We start from the raw sequence: 20,374 nt of genomic DNA on the forward strand, positions 1-20,374 counted from the left end.
GAATAAGAGAAGCTAGAGATGCGCGCACACCTGCATGGCTATGTCTTATTGGCAACATGGAGACATGGTGGGACAGCTCCTATGACTGGAGTGTTGGAATCAAAGTATACAGGACCTCCAGGAAGGACAGGCAGGGGAGACAAGGAGGGGTATCACTCTCTATGTCAGTTATCAACTGGGGTGTGCAGAGCTCTGCCTGGGGTTGGATGAGGATTCAACTGAGAGCTTATGAGTCAGGATTAAAAAAAGGGCAGGGACAGGTGACATTACAGTGTTCTGCTACAGGCCACTGAACCAGGAAGACCTAGTGGATGAGGCCCTCTATATACAGGTAGGTGCAGCCTCATAGGAAACTTCAGCCACCCCCCGGTATCTGTTGGAGAGACAAGACAGCAGAGCAGAAGCAATCCAGGAGGTTCCTGGAATGCATTGATAGTAACTTCCTTCTCCAAGTGACAGAGGAACCAATGAGGAGAAGGGCTATGCTGGACCCTGTCTTCACCAACAAGGAGGGGCTGGTGGAGAATGTGATGCTTGAGGGCAGCCTTGGTTGCAGTGTCCACGAAATGGTGGAGTTCAAGGTCCTTAGGGCAGTGAGGAGTGCACACAGCAAACTTGCTATCCTGGACTTCAGGAGAGCAGATCTGGGCCTCTTCAGGGATGTGCTTTGTAGAGTACCATGGGATAAAGACCTGGAGGGAAGAGCTGCCCAAGAAAGCTTATCAGTACTCAAGGACCACCTCCTCCAAGCTCAGGTGCGGTGTATCACACTCAGGAGCCAGGTCTAGAGTTTGTCTGTGTCCATGAGGAAACAGTCTAAGGTGCTAACCCATCAGAAACCCTCACTCAGCCCAAGCAAGCTGCCAAACAAGCCTAGCATGGCCTCAGGCAGATGGCTGCAGAGGACAGGTAGCAAGAGCAGCCCCTCCAGCACATGAAGCCAGAGCCAGGAGAGTGGGAAACCCTTCTTCAAACCACAACTGTCCACTAGTTCCAAGTTTTGGCAGCAGTGGAGGCAGAAAAGCCAACCTGTCAAAGTGGAGGGGTGTTTCAGACACTGCTGCCAACAGCTTCAGCAAGGACCATCAGGCAGGCAGCAGGACTGGAGAGGAAGTGCAGGTGGAGGAGCATGAGATGTCAAAACCACCCCATGCAAAGGAAAGAGCTCCACCTTGCCTGCTGGCAGCCTGCCTGCTGGCCCTCACCAAAAGGGGAACTTGCCCCCGGAAGGTGATTTTAGGTCTGTGATGATTTGCTTATTCAGCAGTTCCAAACCTCAAAAAGTCCAATGTTTAAAAACTGTGCATTTCTGGTGTATTTCAAAGCCTTTGCCAATGTTCTTCCTTAAGGCCAAACTACACAGCTGAAATTCCCAAGTGCTTTCCTTTTCCTTTTGCAAGACTGTTTTTTTTTAAATAGTCAACAATCATGGAAAGAAAGCAAGGATCAAACTCAGACTGAATTCTTCCAAATCCGATTTATTGATAAAAGCACAATTACTAAATCACACTGCCTCACCTTTAAAAAAAATATGCAAATCTTAGAACAATATGGAATGTGGTAGAGACACTCCAGGGATTCCTCCTCAAATGGCAGATTCATTAGTTATACTCAAATTCCTGCCTTCTTGGGACTCCCTCAAACCAACAGCTATAACTGTTACCTCTGGAATATGTTAAACTAAGAAGAAAGCATTATGTTGCCTAGCTGGCATAAGAGGGGGGTTTCTCTCTTCACTTTTATGAAATGTCTACTGAGATGGAAGTTTTTGAGTTGCTCATGCTTACACACTTGTAAATTTGACTCTTCTCTTACTGACGTCTCCTTTCCCTATGAAAAGCTGGAAAGTTCAGAGAGCAACAATCTGATGTCTTAGATTGCTGCACAAGCCTCTGGGCTAGTTAATTAAGAAATTAAAAGGACTATACCACACACCAGCACATAGACTGCATTCAGTCTTATGAACTGCTGTTATTTAGCTTAAATAAAAATGCCAACATACACTTGATTATGATTTTGATTATTTATAGTATACGTAAGCAGGTTACCTGCAAGAAGTTAGACTTAATCTCCAACAGATTTCCTGCTGCTTTGCTGCCAGTCTCTCGGTGCAACTGTGGCCATTCTGAATTAAATAAATAATTTCCCCTGGAAGATTTCATTGAGTGCCAGCCACAAGCACCAGGGCTGGGTGAAAATAAATCCCTGCCGGCGGTGTGCCAGCACTCCTTCCTAGAACCTACGGGAAACAGCTATTTCCCTACAGTGAACGTTTTGCATAACCACTCTGCACATTTTAATTGATCTCTGCCATAGCACGGTAGTTTCAAGACAGTACTTCGTGTTCTCTTTATTTCATTCCCTCTATATTTGGCTGACTTCTTCCATCAGTTGTGGAGCTTCTTGTACAGAATCATCAGCCTCATGGCTTTTTTTTTAAGTTAGGTTTATTGCTTCTTGTTATGTTGCTGACCCAAACCCAACCTTCAAAGATGCTTTAAGTCTACACTCCTCCTCTGCTTTGATTTCCACCATACTCCTATCACTTTTACCAACCAAAATCAAGTTACTTCCTGCTCTACCAATCTACTCTTATCAGCACACACAAAACCAGCTTTTAATGTTTAACATTTACTGCACTATACTGCAATTTAGGCATTTTCATAGCATAGAAAAAATGAGGAAAATTCTCACTTTGTGCTGTGATATTGATCTGTTCTAAAATCCATTGCAAGATCCCACAATAAATATTATGGTGTGACTTCAGTGCTTGACAGAAGTGTAAACATCAGCAAATTTTCACAGGCAATGACAGGAATCTCAATTATCCGAATACTGCCTCAGTTATCAAAAGGGCAACCTGACCTACTGCATGGTCAATGTCTTTCTACGCACTAGTGATTTTAGAAAACCTACACAGAAAAAAAGCACCCTTTTGGGTACTCCTTCACAGAAAAATTCTCCTTATATTTTTGCATTCAAAGTGAATGATGCAAAGTGTCCACCTCTGTGCAGAAGAGCTCAGACAGTTTGAGGGTCCCGGCTTACCAACACCTACCCCATGTCCCAGAGCCAAAAGGTGAGCTCCAAGTCTCACTGCTAGGTCAGGCTTCAGTCACTGTCTTCCAATCTTCTAAAAAAAATTGTTTTTTCTTTAAAAGTTTGGTAACTTCGCATGCAACATTTCTGACGCAAAAACACGCCAACATTTCAAGAAAGAGCCAACTACCTTGATGGGGCTGCCCCACTGAGAAAACAACAGAGGAAATGTGTTCTTCACTGCATAAAACTTACCGTAAGGCACTTAACCTCTGAAGTGCTACCAGTATGTCACAGCTCTCAAAACTCTGCTTGACCACCTACCACTTTTTGGCCAGCTGGCTGACCCAGAAAGGCAGAAGAGAAACTATGTCCGCTGTAGGGAAGAAGCAGTGAGTACAGCCTGCAAAACTGGCATGCTTCCGTGTGGGAAGAGGTCACTCACTGGGCACAAAGAGCAACGGCTATGGTTTGCCCTGGAACAAGCAATGAAATGGGGATCAGACCATGGAGGTCATGAGAAGAAAGGAGAGGGAAGAAAGAGCACACCAAGGGAAAGAGCTTTCTACTTCTACTGCAGTTAACTCCTCTAAATTTCATCTCTCCTCCTGGTTCCCCAGTTTCCAAAAATAATCTATACAAAGGCAAGAACTGCAGAGGCAGGGAGCCTTAAAAAAGCTGCAGTGGGAAAATATAAAAAGGGGGCAAGGGAATTAAAAAAATATAAATAAATAAAAAGAAGACACATTTTTTCCCTACTTTTCTTCCTTTTTCTTTTAAAAAAGAACAGTGACATCTTTAGCATGGAGGCATATCAGCAGGGATGCAGGTCGGTAGTGGCAATCAGCACCCATGGGGTCTCAGGTCCTGCAGACTGCAAGCAACAGTGCAGCCAGAGGAGACAGGGGGGTTGTTTGGCCTCTCCCTGGTAGGCCAGCAAAGGCTTGGGTTGGTCTTAGCTGTTCCTTCCCTCACATGCTGCTGCTTAGCAAATGGTTTCTGTTTAGGCAACCATACATTTTGTATGTCTGGTATCAGAAGATGCTTGACATTTTCCCTTAAAAGTAAAGGCGCCTTAATGTGAAAAACACCTCTTAATGACTAAGAAGAGAGTCAGCAACGAGCATTTGCACCCAAAGAATTCAGTTCCTCCCACATCAAAGCAACCTCTTGGAAAACTGATTATAAACAAATTAGCAAACAACTAGTGCGTCTATCAAAAATAATTGTTTTACTGCTGCAGAAGAACTCACAGGGCCTGAAACAAACACTGAGGGTTAAATCTGATTCCTCATTGCTGGCCTGGACACCAAGGGAAGGGAAGAGAAAAAACCGCCTGTAGTGCAGAAATGCCTCCCCAGTATCTGTGAAAAGGCTGATTTTTCTCTAGTAGCTGAGAAATAAATTCAGATACATGTTGAGAAATCTGGGGTTAGACAAACATCATGCGTCATATTTCGACCTCAAATGGGCTTTGATTTCAGGTGATTCAGCCTTGTACTACAGCATCCCAAAGCCACATTCGATTTTTTGCTTCTGTTTCTCAGCGCTGATCAAAGTAAGCAAGTATCAGCACATCTCTGCATAACATTAGTGCAATAAATGAGCATCCCTACTTACTCCACCAATGGCAGAGAGACTGTCTGGTTTGTTTTCACCATTTCCATCTTGTGCCACTTTGCCACTTGTTTTCTTTATAGGAGGAAAAATTATTATTAGGTAAGCTCAGATCCCCATGCTTTTACCATAAAAGCATTCACCTTTATAATAAATACTACCACATACTGCATATACTACTACCACATGCTACAGACATGACCATGAGAACCATTCTTCTCCACTATTGGAATGCACATTTCTCCACCTCTGCACTCATACATATCTTCCCTCTCAGACAACGAATTTCACTGTATTTCCTTGATTACATTGTCACAAATCTAGAGAAAATTGGTAGCTGGCTCTGAGGAGGAAAACCAGAGCAATGTCCCACACTCAGCCCTCAGGTGTTGCACGGCCACCTAGGGGGTGCTGGCAGTGACATGAAGGACGTGGGTGAAAAGTCCAGGGAGAACACATACCAGTGCCACTTCCCACAAAACAGCCTATTTTAGAGAAAGGGTATTTCTCACCCATGCAGTTTTGGAGTTAAGTTTAAATATATAACACTAATATAGCTCAAATGTTTAGAAAACAAGAAGCAGAAATGCCAGAAATCATTTGGAGGTTTGGGGCTTCGGGCAGGGTTTAAGTCTCATCATTCCCGATCCTTTTCTTCTCTTTCATGCTTAAGCAATAATTTCCAAATGGCACAAATGGCACCAGCTGGCAGTGCCCACAACAGTGTCCACAGCAATCTTCTTCAGCCTCCCGTCATGACGGAAGTCACCACAATCTGAGAAAACATTCCCTAACAAATGACGGCCCGAAGTAGGCCAAGGCATGCCTCCTTCAGAGAAGCAGCAAAGCCATTGAAGAAGAAGCAGCATTTTTAGGAGCGAAGTTTAGGAGAGTGGGAAGGAGACAGCTTCACGCAGCCTTAGCAGCTGCTCCCAGCGAAGCGGAGATTGAAGAGGAAAAACACCACAAGCCTCTCATCATCTCCAGCTTGCCACAAAAGAGGGGTGTATTTTTCAGCAGTATCTGGTGAGTCTGACACTGAACTTAGCTCAAGTGACATGAAATGTTAATGTTTAGGAACAAGGTAGGTGGAGAGGAGGCGGAAAGAAGACTTTCATTATTTGATGTAGAATTCATTCAAAAGCTTCTTTTCACAGCCAGAACTAAAATTTCCATTCAGCTGTTTATTTCTGGTAGCCTAGATAGCTTGAACAAGCGGAAGACGAGCGATCTAGAGGGAGTCCTTATTCCCACTGGAATTGCAACAGCCCTTCCTCAGACACCTTCAGAGAGAACTGGACACATTTTCCTGGCTGCCAGTCTTCAAATGCAGGATGAGCTGTTTTCCTCAGGTATACTCATACTGGCTTTAGACTTCCAGTCAAAGAGCACAGAAGAGCTCTGCCTCCAACCACCCACTCTGGTACCTGCGGCAGCGTCACAATGCACCCCAACTGCTCCCCACTGGCCCTCAAAATCTCCACATGGAGAAAGTCACAAGCTTTTGATGCTATAAACTTGGCAGCTACTATTCAAAATCAGATGGACCAGTGTATGAAATTAATCTGTGCGCTTTCTGTATTTTTCTGCCCATGTCAATAGCATTCCCCTCCCTCATCCCTGTAATATCCTCCTTTCCCACTTCATGCATTTTAATTCTCTTTTTTTTTTTTTGGTCTACACTACATCTGAAAAACAACTTTTCCCTCACAGGGACCAGAGCATCATCTCTTTCCTGTGTTGTGCTCTTCCCAGCCCCCTGTTGTTTCTCTGCCTTTGCTCTGTTTCCTCACTCTTCCTGTCCTTGATTTCTCCCCTCCTTCTTTCTTTGATGTTCCTCTTTGTGCTTTCTCTTCATCCTTCCTGCCAAGCTGAATGAGGTGCTCCACTGGGAAGGTGCTGGCAAACAGCAGTTTGCCTGTTTGGAGGGTTATGCCAGGTCGGAACACCTACAGAGGAATCCTTCATCTCCCCGTACTACACTTCATTCAGGGTTGCATGCACAGTCCCTTTGTCAAAAGTCAGGAAAATGAAGGTGCAACATAATTTGGGAAGCATATGCTAGTATTTAATGAACGATGTCTGTTTTTTTGTTCTGGGGGATGTGCAGAAACTAGAAGCCACAATGACAACAAATTTGGGAGGGAGTCAAATGCAGCATTAGCAAGTGGCTCAGGCTTACCAGTGCTGCTCATCCTCAGAAATTGGCTGATTAAAAATGACACCTTCTTTCTTTGCAGTTCTGCTGCCTTGAGGGTGAAACCCACCCCTTTGTAGAATACCAAGACAGGGTCATTTAATAATTTCAATTCCATTTATTTCCTTAGAAAAGATTTACCCATGTTGCACTGGTCTCCTGAACAGGGACAAATCTCCCCCAGCTAGAATCTCAAAGGTAGGATTCCCACCTCAATGAAAGCAAGTCTTGTTTTTAAGGAAAAGGAAAATAAAAATCCTGTTGCTAGCCAAAAAAGAAAAAAAGAAAAGGATACAGATAAGAGAGAGAGAGACGAATTTTATTCCTTCTGGCACAGCAAGGGAGCAGTTGACCAACTTCCAACTGCAGAGCTATATTCTCTCCCAGTTAAACAGAGAAACCTTGCTGAAATCTATAGGCCAGATCCACTGATGCGTTCTGGCTCCTTTGCCTGTTTCAGCAATGCATAGCAGCTGTAAATCCAGTTCATCTTGCCAGTTTCTGTCAGCTATACCGTACCAGATTAGCACTGCTGTTAGCCTCAGAAATACCAACATCTGGAGGTTCCCGCACTGCCCAGTCTGACTTTAAACTTTGGAAATCTGCAATTCATCTTCCCATCAGTACAGATGGGAGAACCAGCCTTGACACTGAACTTCGCCTTAGGTAGTTCTTCACCCAGAGCAAAATACATTTGTCACAATCTCCCATCCTACATTCACGCAGCCAACCAAGCAGATCAAACAAAATTAATATAATGATCAGCTCTTGCTTATTCCCTGGCCAAATGCCCAGGGGGTGACTCCTGACCCTGCCTGGGAGCAGGTGCATTCCTAGTACAGGTCTGAGAATCCGAGTCAGCTGGCAAAACAAAATACACCGTTTCCTTGTACTTTTATATTTCTTTGGATGTCAGGAAACAGAGCTCAGTCTTGTTTCCTGCTCCTTAGCCAGGAGAGGTGGGGGAAAATTGAGGTGGATTTTGAGAAAGGCAGAAAGAAGGCAGATCAAAAAGATCAACGAAAACAATAATAATAAAACCCCTCAAACTCTTGCTTCTCTCTGCTCTGTGAAGCAGTACATCTTGGAAAAAATACTCCTCCTCCAGTCATTCTCTCCAGGGATATACAACAGTCTCAGGAATTAATAGCATTCCTCTTGCAACATTCAAGTGCTGCTGCATTCACAGTCCTATAAAACAGAATAAAAAATAAAAAACCAACCAAACCCAACCTCTTCATTTGCTTTTTGCCTGAGAAAAACCCATGTAAAAAAGAATCAGGAAGAATTAGGGGGGTGCAGAGGTGTATTCATATCGGTTCTGATTTTCTATGAACAAAGGCTTTACTTTGTATATAAATATATAAATGGGAAACATTTGGCATGTTTTATTTTTTCCCAGCTCACTCCCAACCCCTCACTCTGAATGCATTAATACATACACCTTCAGCACAATTGGGCTCTCCGTGTTGCCATGGAATTGAAACCTTTGCAGTTTAGATGGAGATGTACGCCAGGAAGCATACTGTTCTTACACTTCCTATAACAGAAGCAAAATCACTGCATAGCATTAACTCCTTTAGTATTTAAGGCACTCGGTGTCTTTCTTGTCTGCTCATCTTCACACAGAGTTTGCTTTTTCCATCTTCCCACATGCAAATGGAACACATTTGACATAGCTATTCTCGTCTTTATGAAGTCAATAGCTCACACACTGAGGACATTATTGAAGGTCCACAAGACTATGGACTTTCCCTTTTTAATAAGTGGCTGTTTGCAGGCATGCATCAGCTGAGATGAGGGCTGGAGAACACATACATGTATGAAATATATGTTGATACAGCAAAGTATATATCAAGATAGCACTTCAGTTGATTTTTGCAACCTAGTTACAATCTTTATTACTAATGCTCTTGATGCTCCTTCTGAATATGATTTTATACCCATTTGTCCAAACAAATAAATTACAGTGTAAAACTCCCACAACAGGCACCAGATCTTTCCATACCTCTTGTACATAACCTAGGCTGACGGGCTTTTGATGGCAAGCACAGCTCCGGACACTTCAGTTACAGAAAAAATTAGTCGGTACAACTCCATCACCTAAAAATGCAGCCTACAGTGATTATTTTCAGCAGGTCTGAGTTTTTTTGCCAAAGCTTCTGAAAATGGCTCTACAACCATTGCAAATACTGAGATTTTTATGTTCAAAGCAACACCAGGGTACACAAATATCCAGGTTCATTATAAAAAGATTACCATAATAAATAAACAAATACTCATTCGTGTATGTAAACATTGGATCTGTACCTGCAGGAACAGCTGGAAGCCAGTCCATGGTCTGAAGCCAGCTTGAGGCTTTTTTGTCCAAAGTTAAATATTTGCATAGTATTAAGCTTAAAATTAAAGCATTTGCTGAAGAAACTTGCTGACTTGTGTATACGGAAAAACAAGAGGGAATTTAGCTTCCCTGCACACGGGGGCAGATTCTTGGGATGCCTTCTCCATCCCATGAATTCCTGGACAGCAGAGAGACAGACAGACTACCAACCAGGGAATTCCCCTCTCACTTTCTGGAGGATTTTGTGTGCAGGCTGGACAGAAAGGCAATTACCCAGGCAGCTACTTTATGAAGGCAGCATTTGTTGCTTAGGTGCCTGCCCCTCGACCACCTGGTAACACTCCTTCCTTTTAGTGCTGTTCCTGTCACAGAAAAGATCCATTCACCCAGCACCTCCGTCCGAGCAGGTCTGCCTGGTCCCTGTGCCACAAGCGACCTCCTCCTGGCCAGCAGCTCCCAATGGCTGGGTCAGCCTGATGGCTGCCAGTGAGGTCTGGCAGCTCACTGTCCTGGGGACATGGATTGGGGGCTGCTCACAGATGGGCTTTCTGAGACAGGGCTTGGCCCCCAACATCCCCCCACTCACCAGCAGAAGACACAAAAGCACTGCTGTCTCTCTTGTCTATCTGTCTGGACCAAAGCAAAGCAGCTGGTCACTGTCCCCAGGCACTAGTGGGTGCATGCTAGACCCTACAGGCACCTGTGCCTTCAAGTCTCCTCTTCTGCCCTCTGCAGAGGGAAAGGCTGCGCTGGCAGAATCAGCTCCCTCTCCTCCTGCTTTTGACAGCTGCACATCCCCATGGCTGTACCCATTACCTCAGGTTTACATAAGGCTCCCACCATCAGTTTTCTAGTTACAGGAAAACGTATATTGTGCTGTGATGAAAGGCCAGTGCAATGTCAAGAGCATTAAACGGACTCCAGGGACTGATTACAGTCAAAAGGGAAAAGATTTATGATGGTTAATAAAGTTAAATCTGCCAGAGTCCTGCTTATTCTTTCCAACTGCAGGTAACAAGATCTTATAGGAAAAATTATTAAAACGCTGCAAGTTATTACTGTCCCCTTTGAAAGAAAACCTACATTTTGCCGTGAAGCACCTGGCTGGGAGAAAGCCCGGCTCATCACAGTGCCTATGCTGACCCTAAGTTGGAGAAGAAGAGGGGACACATCATCTCCTTGCACCTCAGACAAGCTGCAAGGACCTCAGAACAAAACAGATCTCTTCAGCGTGTGTGTCACCTGAATGGCCCCCAGTGGGTCCCCAGCCTGACCACACCTGCCACACCAGCCTCTGTTTGGTGGCTAGGCAGGACTGGGACCTCATCCACCACTTCCAGTGCAAGCACCACACCGTGCCACAGAGAGAAGCGCAGGCAGATGGGGTAGGAAGGCTTCCTCCTCTGTCAGCACTGCACATCCATGTGGAAGGATGAAGCAAAGAAGGAAGCTCTTGCTTCTCATTCCCAGTCTGGTGTCATATATGCACCTTCTGCTGAAGAATGCAACCTAACTGGACTCCATAGGACTGCTCTGAAACTTGTTTTAAACATTTTATAATCTCACATGCTCAAAAGTTCACATGATTTTACAGGATGTTAATGATTTTCCTCACTGAGATAACAGCACTGAGAGAGGGCAGAAGAAAGTGGAGAGCCAAATTTTTAAACAACTGTTGGGAATTTTGTACCTGTATCCAAAGTACATGCACTTTATTGGCTCTCAAGTTTTCATTTTTCTACCACTTAATAATCACAAATATATTATATATGCCCTTTCCATTTTGTCATTCTTTCATTATATTACATCAAATTTAATTTCCTGTAGAAGTGTATAATCTTTTCAGCTGTGACTGCCTCTGAAGCTTTTCTGTAATAAGCAGAGCCTCGTCCTCCGGCAGGACGAGCCTTTATGAGCTGTGCTCCTGCAGATTAGTTTCCTGAAATGTTTGCAATGCTGTATGAGAACTGGCAAAAGAGGAAAACTACAATAACACCCAAAAGGAAAAACAAACAAGAAAACCTCTGCTTTCTTCTCACTCCTGTGTTCAGGAAAGGAAATTTCATTTTGATTTGGGTAGACAGCAAATCCATGAAGGTTATTAATGTGTATCAGAAGAAGCCTCACAAAGTGAGAGATACACTATCCTTTGCTCCACAGCTCATTAAAAGCATGGCAGTGAGATGGCAGCTTGCTCTTTGTGCCCAGGGAACACAGAGAGCTGCAAGGGGTCACCACTCAGACAACCACCTCTCCCTGCCACCTGCGCTTGGCTCTCTGACAGGTCCCCTCCACCGGCAAAAAGCCACATTCCATCAAAAAGCGAAAATGTCAACCAAGACGCAGTCATGCTTTTTGTGACGAGATAGCTGCAGTGGCAGGAAAGCAGACCAGCTGGTCTGCTGGGTCCTGTCCAGACCTCTGCCCTGCCGAACACAAAACTCATCCTCTTCAAACCAGCTTTCCATTACCAGTGCTCACACACAAACCAAACCAATTTATTTACAAACACATGTATCAAAACCAATTCTGAATGTTTAAAAATTCATCCACTCAGAAGAACACAAGCAACAGAGATTATTATTATTTGTATATCCTTCCCGAAAAGGTGCTTAAACACAGATAGAGAAGATTTGGGAACAAATGCAAAAAGTCTGCAAAAGGTAACATTAATGGTATTTGGCCAGCAGCAGTTACTGAGGGTGGCTGCACAGGCCAGCCCAACAGAGCAGGATCAATGCTCGCTCACTTCAGTGGGAGATATCGCCTGCAGGAGCTTCTCTTTGAACCAACCCAGAGACCAGCCAGGTTTGGAAACCTCCTCACCATTTAGCACACAAGTTACCTGAGTTGTGAACTACCCCCAAAACACTGAACTGATCACTGAAGCGTGACGCTTCCCTTTCTGCTCCCAGTAAGACTTTCATCTTCCTTTCCCAACTCTCACATCACTGATGTAGCAGCAAATCATTTACAACAAATACTGTCTTCCAAATACATATATAAATACAGCACATTAAACATATATACGTTTGGAGCAAACACTCATGCCTCCTCATCACTTTATAACTTCTGAAGCTAGACAGGCATTTTCAATAACTGAATCCTCTTCTAGCTTATCTGAGGAATCCATTTCCTGGTAATTCTGTTTTACCCTTGTATCTGCAACACTTAATCTCTACAAAGTGGCTATCAGTAAGAAAAAATTCCACGCAGGGAACTCTACTTAAACAAAAGTCTCAGGTGTTACATGCAGTGCAATTCAACTCCCATCAGCAAGAAGAAGCGTTTTTCCACCAGCTTCAGTGGGAGCTGCAGTGGGGCTATAAATCAGATGAAGATGCTCCATGCTAACAGTTATGTGGTGTGCTATGAACTGCTTCAGAACATAAAACAATGATGTAACCACTCTCATAAAACCAGTTTGCTCATGGTTTTACAGGACTTGAGTGTGTTAACAGTTTCAAGCCAGAACAGTAGAAGAGAAAAACATGCCAGCTACCAGTGATCTTACACTTCTGGCCTCATAGCCCAGAAATTAAATAGCCTCCCTTCACTAGATCTGGGTTTCAGTCTCCAATTCCTTATTCAGGATGAGGAAAAAAGGCTCAATATATGGATTTAATTCCTATTGAAATCTTGGTCAAAGATGGTGGGTGATGTAAAGCTAAACATCAAGGAAATAACTGCCATCAACTGGCTGAGTTTGGTAAAAATGGAGTTAATTTACACTGCTTTAGGGATTCACTGGTGTGTGAAATTAATCTGATTTAGATTGACCAGAAATTGAAAATGGAATGAAGGAGAAAAGCAATTAAAGACCTTTTCTAAATGCAAAAGTAGTACTGCTTTATGTGCAGCAATACAGTCAAAGTACAGAGCCTTCATGCTACTGTTACCACCCCCTCCTGCTTGAGGAAGAGAGTAACAGTCTGAATATCTACATATCACCACTGCACCAGTATAACTTCATCCAAAGGGAATAATGGTGGAATGTTTCTACCAGTGTTTGTGAATAAATACATTTTCAAGTTAGAACAGTTCACTGTTCTGCATATAGACCAGGCCTAGTAGATAAACATCTGCTGGAACAGCTCGGTGTAACTGATTGTACATGTGGCTTAACATTTACTTCAATTACTTTTAGCACCTTCACATTATTGTTTCTGCGTTGTTCCAACAAGCAATGGTTAATCTAAGATGCAGACAATCACATACCGTATACTTATGAATAACTGGTTCCCAGAGATGTGGCAGTGATAACATTGTCATCGTACGATTCAGAGTAGCTCGCTGTAGATCACATATCAGAAGAGGGGCCCACCTGCAAGCATAACAAATCCAGATAGTAAGTTCATCCTGTTCAGATCAAACTCTGCTAATACATTTGTGTGTTTTCACATATTCCTTCTCTGCATTAACAGGTCTGTGCCTTTCCCAGGCTTACAGAAAACGTTTTGCTGTTCATGATGGCAAGTAAAAAATGTCCTGCTATAGCCAAACCAAAGGCTCACTGCCACAGACCAAATTTCAGGCATGCTATCAAAGCAATGACAACTAGTTTTGATATATGCCGTAGGTAGACAGTGCAGATATGGAAAATGAGCTTGTACTGGCAGCACTGTCTCCAATGACAAGACACATGGTAGCAAACAAGCAACCTTTCCAATTTAAGAGCTGAAGAAGATTTTTCTTTTACTAAAACAAATAGTAAAATCACAACTGATTGGAATAAACACAGGTTCAAGCAACCTAAAAGTCTATATCCCTGTAAAAACGCGTTTGAAACAAGAATTAAGAAACTCTCGCTTGTTAATTGTATTGACTCATCAGTGATGCATGAGGGTGTGGATAAAGCAACAAAACACAGTTATTGATACAAAAGGCAGATTATTTGGGTTCTCTTTATTTTGAAAATGTAAATAATATGACTTACAGGATACTCATAAATATACCCAGACACACACATGTACAGACACAACCATGGCGATGAGCAGCCGCCATCAGATAAAGTCTATGCTCTCTACTTGGTCGCAACAAGTGTAAAACCATGTAAAGATTTATATTAAGTATGTAAAGAACATACTCCCTGATCCGAAAAAAAAAGCCACCAAAAAATAATCGGTAAAAGGTGCACTTCCCATAAGTATGATGCTAATATGTAATACCTAATGTTTGCCTGCTCTGAAACAGTGTAAGTACACGCTGACAAACACAATTAGCACAGAGTAGTAGACATATATATTTCAGTATGCACATACTTAAATGGCAGGCTGAGGTGTGTTGCTGGGCCACAGCATCCAGCAGTAGTAAGCAAGATGGTGGAGCAGTAACTGCTAATAGCCTACAGGGATGCTGGTGAGAGACTATTCATTAGGGACTGTAGTGATAGGACAAGGGGTAGCGGGCTCAAACTTAAACAGCAGAGGTTTAGACTGGATATAAGAAAGAAATTCTTTACTGTTAGGGTGGTGAGGTACTGGAATGGGTTGCCCAGGGAGGCTGTGAATGCTCCATCCCTGGCAGTGTTCAATGAAGTGTTAATGAAGCCTTGGGTGTGAAGTGTCCCTGCCCATGGCAGGGGGGTTGGAACTAGATGATCTTAAGGTCCTTTCCAACCCTAATTATTCTATGATTCTATGAAGGCACTGCTCTATCACCAGAATTTCAGCATCACTCGCCTTCACTGGGGAGAGCCTCATTCTTCCCAGCAGGCAGGCAGCTCCTCTAGCTCTGTGCTGGGGCTGGGGAGATTCCCATGCTTCCCAGCTGCAATAGACTGGCTGAGGCACCAACTCATTCACTCACCTGCCTCCACTCTGTAACCCCAGCAGTGGCTCCTTCCTCTTCACTCACAGCCTCCTCTAACTGCTCAAGCTATGGAAGGCTTCATAGGAAACTCATGGAGATCTGATGTATGTGAATCCAATCTGGGGCTACTAGTAAGTAAGTGCACATGTTGGCTGACATCAGGAGGACCAAACAAATGCATGCTGGCAGGGCTGCAGCCCTGGACAGGCAGGGGACCCAGCACGAGCGGAACTGACTGGCTGTGGGAACTTGCCAGGTGGCTGAAACACCACCAAACTGGAACCGCTTTTGATCTGACGGGGGCTTCAGAGCACAAACCCATCTGGGGAGTATTGCCAGAAAGCACATGAAGAGGGCTCACCAGGCCCTCGCTTTCAGAAATGGCAAAAGATGACCAGGTATCTGCATTCCCAGAGACACAGTACGAAAGAATGAGACAGCGTTATCTGGATTTGGTGGACAGCTTTAACTTACAGAATACACTTAGAATGTTTAAAGAACATATATTCCTGATTTTTCACATCCAAGCTTAATGTTATAAAGTAATTTCCCTAAAACAGACATTTTTTCTGTTAGCTAGATCCATTCTATTGAACTGCTTGAATTTGCTTCCTAACTCTGGTTTACCTATACGTACAATTCTTTCTCAACCTGTTGAAGGCTTAAAGAGAATCTTCCCTCACAGAAAAATCATTCGCAGCAACCTCCCTAAAAAAAGGATGCTGCTAAATATATCCATCTGTCTTCAACAGGAAAATACAGCAAGACATGCGACTCATTCTTTTTCTGGTTGCAGGTTTCTGTGGAGTTATTTATTCAATGTGTCCCTAATGACTACATCTAATCATTTACCTTGCATCATTTCATTTACTTCCTAAAAAAACTACCAGAATTTTTCAGGTGAATAATTTATTTAAACATTTTTCCTTCACTTTTTTCTTGCTCCCTCTTAACAGTACTCTTGGAAAATAAACTCCCTATACCAGGAGTCCTAAATCAAAAAGAATGGCCACAAAGTAGCTACATTGTGAACTGAAATATATCGCAACACATGGAACCAAGTGAAACAGTCCTCCATCTCTTGTGAACCAGTTCAAACCGAATTCAGTTTGGTAGCTGTCACCAGCTACCACTGGCTTCCTGCTGCTCTGTACCCTGTTGGAAATGAGTTTTTAATTCTCCATTTGATCCCTTTTGCTCAGATTGCACTGAGTCTCCCTTGACCAGTCCAAAGCAGGTTTTCAAGGTCACAAGTCAAGCCCTCACTGCCTCTCTGCTCACAGTTGAGATGGAGGGATCCCGGAGACCATGTAGGAGAAAGCCAGAACTGCTCAAAAGAAAACACTTCTTATGGTGCAGGAGGGACTAAGAGGTGGCTATTAAGAGCCAAATGCACTACACATGAGCCTGACAATTTCCAAGGTCTTTCAAAGACATCTTTCTGGCAGAGACTTCCTAGAGCTTTTCCTTTGGTGAGAAGGAAACACCAAAGTCTCCAAAGTACACTTAGAAACTGCAAGTCCTAGAAGAGCCTCTTTAAGGAAAAGGCAAAGTCTTTCAAGGTGAAGCAGAAGCATGGAAGGTGTGATGAAATCTGAAAATGGAAACAGTATCGGAGGTATTTACCTACATGATTCTGGCAATTAGGGAAATAGCTAGTGTTGACAGGAATAAACTAGGGATCTGGCACTTAAAATCTCAGTGGGAGAATGACTGGGAACTAAACCATACAAATCAATGTAGTCTCTACTGAAAGAGAGAACTGTAAGAAAAGACACACAGTTCTGTCAAAACTGTTGTCTGTGGTTAGTGGTAATCTCCAGTGCCATCAATTAACACCTTCATTTTCACATGCCATGTTATAAGGAAATGGAAAAATTAGGCACAGTTAGAAAATTTAATGGAAGCAGAAATGTAATTTTTGCTACCAACTTGCTTACACGTAGGTGTGCTATCACTTCTCAAAAATGTGTCTACTGGTCTTAAGACAATCCTAAAACTCCATTTATACACACTAATCTACAGATAAGTTACTCTCATATCCCAAATAAGTCCTTCCTTACCACAAAGTACAACACTGAAGAGGAAAATATGCAATATTCTGCATTATAAATATCCATATTAATGTAAACAGCATATTCACAACAGGGCTGAAGAGGCCTTGCAAACATGTGCCTATAAAACCACTACTGTGCTCTAGGACTTCTCAGGACTTTGGTAATTCTTCAATAAATACTATTTTCTCGTTTGAAAAATTAGTAAGGACTTACCAAATGGGCACAGTATCTAAACCAAGTACTTAGATTGATTGTATATGGACACTGAATTGTTTACTAAAATCAGGGCTAAGCATTGAGCCTCAAAAATTCCCTAGATACATATTTTATTAAGAATTAAAAAAAAATATAGCTTCTAATTTTTAAAAAATATAGCTATGAATAAACTCTCAGAAAAAAAATATATTTTAAAGAAAATATGTGATTAATGATCAAAAAAAAGCCAACCTTTTCTCTCCTTTCCTCTCAATAAACTTAAGGAATTAAGGAAAAATACAGAACAAGCACAATGACAACCACTTCTCCCCATACACTCCAGCAATACTCTGGAAGGAACACCAGCAGTAGTTTCTCAGTAACCAGGAATTACATTGCTGATAACAGCAATTCCGTTCTTCTAATGTCCCAACACAAATAAGCCACCAACAAGTGGGAGGGGAAGTGGGAAGAGAATGAGGGAAAAAAAACCCCACAACTGCAAACAGGGAGCAAGCTGCAGCAGGGAGTTCCACAGCGATGCACACCTATCTCCCATCTGACAGCAACAGGGAATTCAGAAACAGCAGAGCAGAGGCACTCATGGCACAAAGCTGCACAGGAGTGAGGTACGTGCCGGAGCTGTAGGGAAAATAATGCACTCAGATCCCCAGAAAAACAGTGGTTTTTTCTTTGATTTTCTTTGATAACCTGCACAGAGGGCATCTGAAATCACAACATACTCACTGGATTCTCTGACATGACACACTCCACCAGTACCACTTCATTAATCAAGCGCATTGTTCTTTTCCACACTACAACTTGCTTTGACCTTTATCTTTTTTTCTGACTAATTTTATCCCTTTTTTTAATTCTGCCCTTCATTTTCATGGATTTAGTGATCACAAAATACACTGAGAGTGACAGATAGTAAGCATTACTGGAGGCTGTTACACTTGCACTGTGATGTGAATGATCAACCAGAGGCAGGTGTTTGAGCTCAGAGCTAGAAGGTCACTCAAATACCCATCCCTCTGAAGATCAACACTTTTGAGAAATAACCTCTAAAATCAGATCTAAATCCAAGAGTGTTTCACAGTAACGTGTATTTCTATTCCTGATGCAGGAATGAAACTTTCATTTCAGAGAGCAAAAGGCATTAAACGGTATATGTTGTCAAATGTGACAACAGACGCTGGGCCTATGAAAGCATGCAAAGAAAAAATTTTGCTCCTTAACATCCCAAGTACAGGTGAGAGACAAGCAAAGAAAGAAAGATGGAGAGTTGGTCTAAAAAAGCACAGAGAGATTTGATCCCTAATCAGAGACAGAAACCCATCGAAGAATCACAACTGTCCCTGCAGGCTCTGAGAGACAGAATTAAATTGGCTTAGTACTATATTCAAAAATGAATTTAATCAGCTGACATTACGCAGGATTAGTCTGTGGTACCATGTTGCTCTCACAAGCTGTCTCCAGAAGGGTAAGTGGAAGGTGAACTCCTGTTTTTCAGGATGAGATTAAGTCTATGCACTGAGACACAAAGCAAAGACACATCTGATGAGGGCAGCTTAAAGTTGGTGCTGGCAATCCAGAGGGACCTGGACATGCATGAGAGGAGGGCCAATGCCAACCTCATGAAGTTTAACCATGACAAGTGCAAGGTCCTACACCTGGGTTGGAGCAATCCCAAGCACAGCTACAGGTTGGGAAGAGAAGAGATTCAGAGCAGCCCTACAGATAAGGACTTGAGGGTGTTGATCAATGAGAAAATGAACATGAGCCAGCTTCAGTGTGTGCTCACAGCCCAGAAAGCCAACTGTATCCTGGGCTGCATCAAAAGGAGCGTGACCAGCAGGTCGAAGGAGGTGATCCGGCCCCTCTACTCTGCTCTCGTGAGACCTCACTTGGAGTATTGTGTGTAGTTCTGGTGTCCTCAACATAAAAAGGACATGGAACTGTTGGAACAAGTCCAGAGGAGGGCTATGAGGATGATCAGGGCACTGGAGCACCTCCCGTATGAAGACAGGCTGAGAAAGTTGGGGCTGTTCAGCCTGGAGAAGGCTGCTCTTAAGATGATCTTAAGGTCCCTTTCAGCTCAAACCATTCTATGATTCTATGACTATGATTTCATCTCACACTATAAAAGGATGGTATGTGATAGATGAGCCAGAAGTGAGAGTTTCAGATTCTGCACATTTAGTCACTGGGTGTGCAGCTTCATCTCTGGTTTGTGCAGAAGAGAGCCTTGTCATAACCTCTGCCAGGAGTTTTTTCTCCAGTTTCTCTCAGTCAGATCTGTCTCCTGAAAAGAATGCAATACCCTAGGTGAAATCTATTTATCTTTGTTTCTAAGGGAGCATGTTGGTCCTTAGTTGGAGAAACAAGTTCTGCACAGGAGGCAGTTTCTGTGGGCTGCAAACATTGAGCATTTCATGGGCTCACCCATGGCACCCTTCCTCTGCTATCAGCACCTACCAAGACTTCTGCTGCCTTCTCTACATACATCACAGTGCAGCCTGCAAGCAGAGTGGCAGTACCTGACAGGAAATAAAGTAGACAGAAACTATAGCCATAATCTAGAGGCAGATAGTGACAACTGAAGAATCAATGGTAACATGCTTAGGAAATCCAAATTGTTTCCCTGAGGAAGACTTGGAGGAAATGGAGTAACCCCTTTCAAAGCAAAAGTCCCATGCATATGAGACTTAACAAGCCTCACCTTTTCATGCCTCCTTCTATTTAGCAAATTTAGTTCTGAGGAGAGGCATCTCACAGTCAGTGCCAGACAGAAATGCTCTCATTTGCAAAGCAGTCACATGCATCCCAGGCTGTGACTAGGGAAGCTACTGTTCACCTCATTTATATTAATAAATATCTCAGGTCTGCCACACCAGAAACGAGCCAGATTTACCAGTCAAGACAGAGATGCTTTAGCCATCATTTAGCTAGTCATTAGGGAGGTGTTCCTCCATCACATGACACAACTGCATAGCCATATAAACTCTCAATCTAGGCTAGCAATACCCCTCTTCCTCCCATGACTCCCCTCACCAAGACCGCATTCAGGCTGCATGACCTTTTGAAGCAGTTCACGGATTTTAAAAGCAAGAAGAA

General features: G+C 43.1%; 1 long non-coding RNA gene across 1 annotated transcript in view; it reads right to left on the minus strand.

Annotated features, from left to right (window-relative positions):
* The window catches only part of LOC117435922 (uncharacterized), a 63,559-nt gene that overhangs the window by 14,237 nt on the left and 28,948 nt on the right, over positions 1–20,374 (minus strand). The window contains exon 2 of the long non-coding RNA XR_004549466.1: positions 13,413–13,518. This is a non-coding gene — a long non-coding RNA (uncharacterized lncRNA). The remainder of the gene's footprint in view (positions 1–13,412; positions 13,519–20,374) is intronic.

Source organism: Melopsittacus undulatus, chromosome 3 (assembly GCF_012275295.1).
Source record: "Melopsittacus undulatus isolate bMelUnd1 chromosome 3, bMelUnd1.mat.Z, whole genome shotgun sequence".
Taxonomy (NCBI): Eukaryota; Metazoa; Chordata; class Aves; order Psittaciformes; family Psittaculidae; genus Melopsittacus; species Melopsittacus undulatus.